Source organism: Pinus tabuliformis, chromosome 3_1, assembly GCF_031772625.1.
Source record: "Pinus tabuliformis cultivar Carrire ecotype Pingquan chromosome 3_1, CPIR1, whole genome shotgun sequence".
Taxonomy (NCBI): Eukaryota; Viridiplantae; Streptophyta; class Pinopsida; order Pinales; family Pinaceae; genus Pinus; species Pinus tabuliformis.
This window is the reverse complement of record NC_142301.1, coordinates 114,519,291-114,529,831: the sequence shown is the minus strand read 5'-3', so window position 1 is coordinate 114,529,831 and position 10,541 is coordinate 114,519,291. Positions and strand designations below refer to the sequence as shown.

At 37.5% G+C, this 10,541-nt stretch overlaps 1 pseudogene; it reads left to right on the top strand.

Moving 5' to 3' along the window:
- Nucleotides 1–5,554: 5,554 nt before the first annotated feature.
- Nucleotides 5,555–6,966, top strand: LOC149186039 (uncharacterized; annotated as a pseudogene).
- Nucleotides 6,967–10,541: the final 3,575 nt, after the last annotated feature.

Here is a 10,541-nt window from a genome sequence, read left to right as displayed (position 1 = left end):
TGACCATCCCAATGGATATGGGCTAGGATGGTCATGAACCTCCAATCCAATTTTTCTAACCAGATCCACTTCTATGATATTTTCCTACAATCCTGAGTCAAACAAAGCATCAATTTGTTTCTTCTTAACCAATGTAATTATATGAAAGAGTTTGGTCATCTCCTTCTCTTCCTGATGTTGGAGGCTACTTAGATTCACCCCCTTTTGCATCGATGTACAGACAATATTATCATCCACATATGGGTTTATTTCCACGTGATTGCTCAAATATGTGGCCATGATATTTTTCTTCTTCACAACTTTCTTTCAATTCTTCAGTTTGAGCTCTAGATATAATTTCCAAAACTTCTCCTTTCTATGACCATCAATATTGCAATGATGTTTAGGATCTTTGCATTGGTGTGAAATGGTTATTGTTTTCTTATATTTTATCCCTTTCCACTTTTTCTTCCTTTCTTGTGAACTTTCATGGTGTTCCTTCTACTTTGAACAACTTGATTTCCCTTTCTTCTAACTTATGTTTTCTAGATATTGTGCCTACACACAAGCCTCATCCGCAATTATGGGTTTGAACAACATCATTTTCTTCCACATATGGTTGTGTGGACTCCCTATATACTTGATGAGTATGTTTGGGTTCTCGGGAGAGATACCCAACATTATTGATATCTTCTTGGATTATGTTGTGTAAACTTTTACACTTTACACTTGTCTCTGCCTAAAGTAGTGCCACCAAATCCATTGGTCCTCTACATCCTCGATAGGGTATAATTGAAATTTTAATATAGTTTCAAAGTCTTCTCATATAATAATTTGAGGATCCCCCTCTAGCCTCAAGTTTTCCATGTGGTTTTTCCACTTGATTATGGCATGGCCCTTTAGTTTCAAATGAGAGAATGTAATTCTTTGTTCCTCTTCTATTTGCTGAACACTAAAGTAAACCGCTAACTGTTACAAGCAATGATTTAGTTTCAAAGCATCAATCTCACCTTCACATGGCTTAGCATTGAACTTCACTTGCATCTTGGATAGGGTCTGTGAATGGTTCATGACACTCAAACTAGGTTTTTTTTTCAAGTTTTTTCTTAGACTCCTTCTCGAGTTCTTCCTAATCCCCCTATTTTCTCTCTTATCATACCTCTAAGTTGGAATCTCCATCTTCTTTGGTACTAAGTTTATTTTCAAGAGCCACCATAAGGAGATTCATATTAAGATTGATATTTGTCACCTAATTTTCCCTTGAGAACCTCTCCTCTACGGGATCTCAAGGGTTATTGAAAATATATCGATCAACCATGGTTGGAGTTTTATGAATTTTTGCTTAAACCAATCTGGATCCCTACAAAATTGTACAAAATACCTAAAGATACCTTCTTTGATACCAAAATGATTTGTAAAATTTCAATGGATATTCCACTGGAAAGCTCATCACAATATATATGATAAAATAATATGAAATCTATATTACCAAAGTGTAAATTACTTTACATTCCAATTCTAATATCATCGGTTTAGTTGTTATGCGTGCAATATATAAAAATGTGGGAATAGAGAACAATGTAATACAAAAACACACCATTCACAATGAACACCAAGATACGATATGGGAAACCCTTTCAGCACACAACCTAGCTGGAAGGCGAAGAATCTCTACTCTCTTTTGTCTAGAATGGAAATGGTGCAAAAACAAAGGAGTAGGCACTCTTTGTGGAGTAACCTGAGTCTTGTGGCCAATGGGATGATACATAACACAAACCCTCTCTATTCTACTCTCTTCCTATCCACGCTCAATTATTCAACTCTAATATGGAACAAAATGCAAACAAATAGAATGGAACCCTTTTTCCTCCTAGCGACCAAGTTGTAACAAAGCCCGATAGCCCGTTAGGGGTTAGATTTGACACATTCGACCCTTAACATGAGTTATAGCTCAACCCTTATAGAGTATTCTATGTATTCCCGATGTGTCAAGCTCATTTTCCATGAGTAACAAGGGTCGATGTGGTATCCTCTTGAATTATGGTGGTCAATCATGATAGGTCAACTTCCAAGAGGCATAACTTTCTCATACGAGCTCTTGTTGAGACGATTCTTGCATCGTCGGAAAGGTATCAATGTGTAGATTTTGGAACATAGGTCCATTGCAAGTTTAGGACCACAAAAATTACCATTTAAGGCCTCAAAATGTTTACTAAAGCATTTCGCCGCCAATTTTCTAGATTGGGGTTGTTGGTAAAAATGACACTGCAAATTGATTCCTCCAATTTTTCCCACTTTGAAAACATAAAGATGGATGAAAAACAATATAATGATCTATTTTGGATCAATATCATAATCCATGATAGAGTTCACTTCTTCTTTTTTAAGCTCAACCAATAATAGTTATTTTGAGTGACACACATCAATGTTGTGCTAATGTTTTTTGTGGAACTTACACCACTTCCCAATGCCCTTCTTTGACTTCCCATTACCCTTCTTTTCTTTGTCACTTGACTTGGTTTTCTTGAGGTTGCCTCTCCTCACTTTTTCCCTTGTTTTGTGAATTAAGACTGCCTTTTTTAGGCATTTGTTGTGGCATATTCACATTGTCCAAATTCCCACTTATTCCTATACTTAAATTTCTGTGCAATTTTGACAACATATAATCCATTTATGATTGGATGTACTTGTGTAAGTCTCTATGATACTTCAAAACTAAGTCTCACTCGAAGTCTTAAGTACCCAACTTTAAGCACAAGGCATGGAAAATATTGGTGTACTATAACATTTTCTAATCTTTATCTTTTTGTAAAGTTGTCCATCTCATGCATTGGTCATCATATTTCCCAATAGGGCAGAATTCCTCCTTGAGGGCTTCAAAAAGGAAGCCCGAGTGGGTCTCACCTTGGATATTGTAGACTCATCTTCATTTCATCTCTCCTGATAACCTTTCAACCAATCTTTGACATAGGGAATGGATTTTAGAAGCAGGAAGGCAAATTTTCCATTGTTGGAAAAAATGGATTGAGAAATAGCCTCTAACCAATTTACCCATTTCTCCAAAGCACTTGCATCTATATAGCCTTCAAATAAAGCAGTATTAAAGTTAACTTGTATCTTGAGGGGTGTCACACCTTTAAAATTGTCTCTTGTTGAAGGTGCCTCAATGGTCATTGGCAATCATCAAATAATCTAGGTGAAGTTTTCCACCATCTCGTTCCTTCGTCGTGTGAGTGCTTCCTTGAGCAACAACTTGAGAAGATCTCCACCTTTATCATCTCCCTTTTCTTCCATTGTGTGGATTTGTTGGGTTGGTGAGAGTAATTGTTCCCATGTAAAACTAGATTGAGACCCTACTCTCTGTACCCTAACCTCATCGAGGACATGTAATGAGAAACAAGGAGTAGATTATTTTCATACCACTAATTTGGGTGTACAAGGAACAAATCGAAAAGGCAAGAAAGGAAATGGAACACACACACAAAGAAATATAAAAGACAACATAGTAATATAGTGAACACCCAACTTTTATTAATAAATCAAATTGAAAATTACTGCATAACACAAACTAACCGGAATGGTGGTAGTTTATCTCTAAACATAAAGAGATGATGGCTATGCTCATCCAAAAAGCTTTTACAATCGGTTGAAAGAGTGGCCTTTTAATACAAAGAAAGAATCCTAAATGTCTGAAACCCTAACTGTAGAAGATGAAGTGCCAAAAGGTTTGTGGGCCTCAATGTGGTTAGTTAGTACTGTTATCACTTAAGAATTCTAATTTCAAAACCGCTCACATTAGTTTGATGGTAAAAAATTCGGTGCTAGTCTAAGTTTGATTTTTGTTTTTAGAGTCTTGAGTCAACTATGTATTCTCATTCATCACCGGTCATTCTCATTCATCCCCGTCTCATAGCCATGTGTCAGTTTTGTTCAAAAGTTACTATGTGTCACAAAGCTCTTTAGGTTATTTCGTAGCTCATGTAATAATTTTGAAGTGTTTCCGCAGCGCATAAATCCTTTTAGCAGTTTCGCAGCGCAACATGTTTTAGGTGATTTCATGCTGATCCATAACAAATCTCACCCAGCTGTCATATTTATCAGAATCCGCTGTGTCTTAGGTCGTTAGGTATCTTGGTACTGGCACATGTTTGCAGTTGTTGCTGAGAAAGAGACAAAGGGTTCTGTTTACAATCTGCATGTATTTAATGGAAAGTTGCTTGCTGGCATCAATCAAAAGACTGCAGAGTTCTGGGAAATGGGAGAACCGTTCTTTTGATGAAGCCTGGAAAACAGAATACAACGTCTCAAGAAAATCAACTGTGCCACCTGGTTTATCTTATTGAGAATGCCATTATGAATTTTCCACCTGGCCACGGAGATGTTTTCCCTGTACGATTATCTCTTATGAAGGCAGAGTTCAGCTTCTAGAGATTACACAGGTTCCAGAGGAGCATGCTGGCGAGTTCAAGGCCATTTTCACCTGCATCTGTGGTGGTGCAGAGATTGGGCAGGCGATAGCAGAAGATGGAAGAATCCCATTAGTCTCTTTTACTGGAAGCACGAAGGTTGGACAAATTGAAGAGAAGACACGCAATGAAGATTTAGAGAGGAATGAGGATTTAATGCCCATTGTTCTTGTAACCAGTGAGGATGGAATAGAAGCTCCAGGGCTCAAATGCCTTGCCGAAGCTCTTGTCAATGGAGGTTGCTTCAATGTTCATGTCTACGCTACTGAATCAGATAAATCTGGAAGCGGGCATTGCTTATCGGTTCGTCAAACGCTGGTTGCAAGCTCTGTTGGCATCAAAGGGGCTACAGCTTATGAGGTTTCTGGTACCCCAGCAGATTGTGTTTCATCAGGTTTATCTGGAGCACTCTTTCCTTGGAAGAAGTTTTTTTTTTGGTAATTAGTGGATTCAACAAGGGTTCGGAAGGTGGATGAATTTCGTCAGAGGTTAAGAATGCGGGGTCTCAGATCCCATCCAATGTTTTGTCGAAATTCCACGCAATTACATGTGATTCCGCTTCTTGCTTCCCGTTCACAAGCTTTGAGGTATTTATTTGTTCGATGGGGGTTGGACGTAGCAAATATACATGTTTTCGTGGGAGAAACTAGTGATACAGATTATGAAGAAATGCTAGCGGGCTTACATAAAACCATAACTTTAAAGGGTGCAGTGGATCGTGGTTCCGAGAAACTACTACGAGATAGTGGTAGTTATAAGAGAGACGACATTGTCCCTTCTGAAAGCCCAAATATAGTTTCTACGGAAGCTTTGAAATGGTCAAGGAAGGTTGTCATTCATCCTGGCGGCCTCCAATCCCTATGGCGCCTTGCTGCAGATTATTCTCTGAGTTATGGCGATAAGGGAAGCTATGAGAACGAGCATGACTTAGCTGCTGTGGTGCAAGATTTCATGGAAAATGGAAGCTCTGGGCAAGATGGCGGTTGTTACAGCAGCGACAGCAACTCCGGCACAACCAACATTTTAAAGCTTGTAGAAAGTATTAAGGGCCTGAAGACTTCGGTGATACCATTCTCTCGGATAAAACAGGGACCCTAACTTGTAATCAGATGGATTTCATTAAGTGCTCAATTGCAGGTACTTCGTATGGTGTTGTTGCAAGCGAAGTTGAGATTGTAGCAGCAAAGCGGATAGCAAAGGATCTTAATGATCAGAGTTTGAATCCACTAGATATCCAAAACTTTGATATTAAAATCCAAGGTTTGAATGCATCAGAAAACAGTTTCAACAGCCCACGTTTTCAGGAGCCAGATATTGAACTGCGGATTGAGGGACCAGAGTCAACTGAAATGACTGAAAGACCTGTCATCAAGGGATTTAACTTCAAGGATGACCGGCTTATGAATGGGAACTGGTTGAAAGAACCGCATGCAGATATGCTTTTATTATTCTTCCGCATATTAACAATCTGCCATACAGCCATTCCAGAACAAGAGGAAGAGAAAGAAGGTAATTTAACATTTACTGCAACTGATGGATATGACTACAATGGAGGAAGCAATGTTCTGAAGGTTCTGGGATACTTTAGTATTATTGGTCTACTTCGTGTACATTGCCTTCTTGGGGATTATTACAGTGGACTCAAGTGCTTGGCACCTATAGATGTTAACCAGACAGGTGTCTACAATTCAGTGATTGGAAGCCGTATCACAACTATTTATTATTATGGATTCGCCAACCTTATGTTGAGAAGGTATGTTGAGGCAATACGGGCCTTCAATCAAGTTCTGTTGTATATAATAAAGACCAAACAGTTCCATCAAAAGTCTCCACAGTTTGACCAAATTCTGAAGAAAAATGAACAGATGTATGCTCTATTGGCTATATGCCTCTCTATCTGTCCACAAATGAAGCTTGTTGAGGAAAATGTGAACAATCAGCTGAAAGAGAAGTGATGAGGCTGTGTATGACGAACTTTTTTCATATGCCTGTCCTAAATTTATTACTCCTTCAGTACCAAACTATGATGAAGCTCTTGTAAATTATAACCAGGATGCATATAGGCTTCAGTTGAAGCTGTTCTTATCAGAAGTAAGACAGCAACAGCTTTTGTCAGGTCTACGGAGCTTCTTGAAGTTGTATACATCCATCTCAATGGAAAAGCTCGCGAATTTTATGGACGTTGATGAGTCTACCTTAAGGACAACTCTTATGACATACAAGCATAAGACTCATGCAATTGATCATGATGGAAGAATTATATCAAATGCGGATGTTGACTTTTATATTGATGAGGATATTGTTCATATTGTTGAATCAAAGTCTTCAAAGCTATACGCTGATAACTTTATGCGTCACATTATCAAGTGTGAAGAGATTATTAGTGATTTGGACAGAGTTAAGCTTGAATAAGATGGTTGCTGTTTTTGCATTATGGAAATGCCAGCTGTAATGAGGTCAAACATCCAAATTTTGTAATTAGAGAAGAGCAGTCTTAAGCCATGAACAGTGGCGATCATTTAGCTATGAAAGGAAGACTGTGCTTTTGAAATTACACAGCAGTTTCGTAGCGCGCTACGAAACTGCTGTAGCTGCATGTTACAATTCAGTTGATCAATTATGATTGACAAAGCGGCAAATCTTTTTGAAAGGTTTTGTCATCACACAGGTACATGAAAACGGTGGACAGCACATCAAGGACGTGGCAGTCTGCTCTATTTTGGGTAATTAAAGGATAAAGGCATGCTTCTTTGGATTCGAATATTTTGAGGCAAACCAAGGACCGACAAACAGGGGTAGTTTCCTATATTTCAGGGCAATGGAAAAGATGTGTCATTGAAGATCAAACATGGAGCCTTGAACATCCATTACAGCCAAACTAAAGGGGACCAGATGTCAAAGAACGAAGATGATTGTAGACCAAGACTGTCACGGTGTTAGAATCCTACTTGATTTAGATCTCTAAAAACTCCAGTCAACACTTTGTTGTATTTATTAAGTAGTTAGAGTTTAAGAGTGGTCAGTATTAGAAGTAGTTTTCGAATTCCCCTCATGCTGGAGGAGGAATCTCGATCAGTTAGAATAAGAGCTCTATATATAGCTGAAACAGCAATGTAATTGGGGTTGGAAAATTTTATGATACAACTTGTATTTGGCTTATGTAAAGACTCATTTTCAGTAATATAATTTTGACTTTACTTCTCAGGATTCATGAAGGATTTCTTATGTTCAGAATATGTGATCTTGTCCTTTCCATAATTTTTACAGTGGTATAGATGTATAATCACTCAGAATTCACTGAATGTGCTCTGATTTCCTGTATGCATTTATAAACTGTGGTCCCATATGAGTTATGTTCTGAATGTCTAAATGCTGAGTGCCCTGACTTCTATGTAAGGTTGAGTTCACTGTTATATTGAGGTGTTGTTCACTCCATAAGCCCAATGGATAGTTGTTTAATGTATTTCTATCATTCATATTTTTCACTTGTTTCATAGAGTTAGCCATCTAATCTTTATCAAAATCATTAACCTTTGAGAGAGCCCTCTCAGGTTAAGGAGGCTAAGCCTCAGCCTAAAGTAGGTCTGAAATAGTTACTTAAAGTCAACCTGACCAGCAGCCTATCAGGATCTGATTTTGAGATAACAAGTACGTCAACTTCCAAAGAGCACAACTTTTAAATACTATTAGCAATCTTTAATTTCATAAGGCTATAAAAGATATTTCAAAGGTAACCACAAAACCACTTTTAAGTTTAGAAGCTAGCCCTTCTAAACTCAGAGAGGGATCTCTCTATCAAATTTAGCTTTGTTGTGGTGGGATTTTAGGCTAGATATAAGGTTCAGAATTTGGTTTTTTGAATTGTTTGGTTGAGGCTACAAGGTAAGGCCATTGGGAAATGGAGTCAAAGTCTTAGAGTGATCAAGTGCATAAATATCAGATCATAAATAACAGGGCAAGGTAGGCAGGTCGTTGGATCTTCAGAGCTTGATGGAGTGATAGGGAGGAAAAAGGTTTAGAATCAATTAAACATAGAGCAATTAAGAATTCTATATTTAATTTCAGTTGGAAAACATATATATTGCTTAAAGTCAGGACAAAGTGTAATTAAACAAGTTCAGCCCATAATTTTCTTTTAAACAATAGAGGAAAGAAACACATATGAAAAAGAACAGAGATATTACAGAATTACAAGTAGAAAACACATCACCAATTAAGCCTGACACATGAATCCTGGAACATTGTTTGTATTAATGAAAAATGATCACTTTAGCTCGGTGAACAACTTTACATCAAATGGTAGTCCTTTCTTGCTACAAGTCCCAACATTTGTACTTCGATTTGGGAAGTACTTATACAAAATTATCCAAAAAATATTTTGAGTGAAAACCTCAAGATTTTTACAAAATATCTTAAATTGCTTATAAAAATAGAACAAAAATATAGATAATTGAAAGGCTATGATGATATGGCACTATCTTTGAGGCTTGTTGTTGATGGTTGGGCATGAAAAAGTGTTGCTTTGTTACTGAAACTAAAACAGCTTTTACTCCAAAATTTGAAACAGCTGGTCCCACCTGTCTTCATCCAAAATTGGCATTTTAACCAATTTTTTGTAAGTTTTATCTACCTCGGTGTATTTCTGGAAAGTTGGTTTGACCAAAAATAGATGATTGATTTCAACTCTAATATGCAAATTGAATTCTGAAGCCTCCGTGAAAATGTTTCTTGTAATTGAGCCTTTGATGGTTGAAAACTTTGATTTGTCCCGAGCTATTGAGTATAATTTATCTTGATAATCTCATAGAGGGTCTGACTTGTCTCCAATTCCCTTTAGTCATGGTAGTCCTTTAAAATGAAATGCATTGAATTTCTTATGAAACTTTTTGATGTTGGTCTCCAAGTGCAGACACTTGTTTTCCAATTGTACAACAAGTTCCTTTTAGTAAGGAGACTCCTTACCTCTAAGATAGTTTCAACCCTATCTGCAATTTCAAAATATGCTAACTCACCCTTAGTTTTTGAATTCAAAATTTTAATTAAGGTGTTAGCTTCCCCTGGCCTCTATCCCAAGCTACTTCTGACTCCTTCCATTAACTCCTTTGATCTCTACACTAAGTCCTCATGTTCAAATATTATCTCAATTGAAGGCCAGATTTTTGTGATGGCCTCATTTATCTCAACCCAAATGCATTCTTTAGCCTGTGCTAGTGTTTGAGCCATCACAGACTCATTCTCTAGCTGCTCAATCCTTTGGGCTAACCTGTGAGATTTCTGCATCTCTACTATGTATGAATTATCTATTTTAAATTTCTGATCCTGCAAAGTTTTAACTTGGGCTTTAATTTTTAACTTTCCTACCCTCTGGTGGACAGGTCTTCCATGGCTTTAACCAACTCATTTGAGGAATCTGTTGTCTGTGCTTCTATTGTTGTCAATGTAGATGCTCCTGTTGTGGTTGCAACTGAAATAGGCACTGCTGTTAGAGGAACTATGGCTAGTTGTGATGACTGCTCTTTTTCCTTGAGCAGTCTTTCCATCTCCACTTCCATATCCTTAATTTGCCTACATTGCTCAATTATTATCTTGAAAATATTCCCTTTTTGTTTTTCAAGCTCCCCAACTTCCTTAGCTTGGGGATCCTCAATGGAAGGAAGCCTGATTTGTTTCCTCAATGTTGTTATGTCCTCCAATGATTTGATCCTGGTTTCCTTAGCCAAAGATGAGACCTTTTTAAGCTTCAATTAAGATTGTATGTTGCTGAGTGAGGCCTGCAACTTGGAAGTTGTCATGGCAGTGTTGGTCAAGGTAGAGTACAACATTTCACTAGTTTGTTTATGTAGGTCTATTTGGTCAATGGGGTGAATCTGCTCAGCATCAAAGGAGAAAACAAATTTCTTGTAATCAACTGGAGTCTTCGAAAATGGAATCTGTGCTTGAAGGAATGCAATTTGCATTTTCCCCGTTTTTGTATCAAAGGATAAAAGAAACATGTGCTTTGAACAGGTTGTTTGCTTCCATAATTGGGTGTATGTAGAGGTCTTAAGATATTCATTCTTATTCTTAATTTCTCTATATTTTGCAAAAATATTTGGT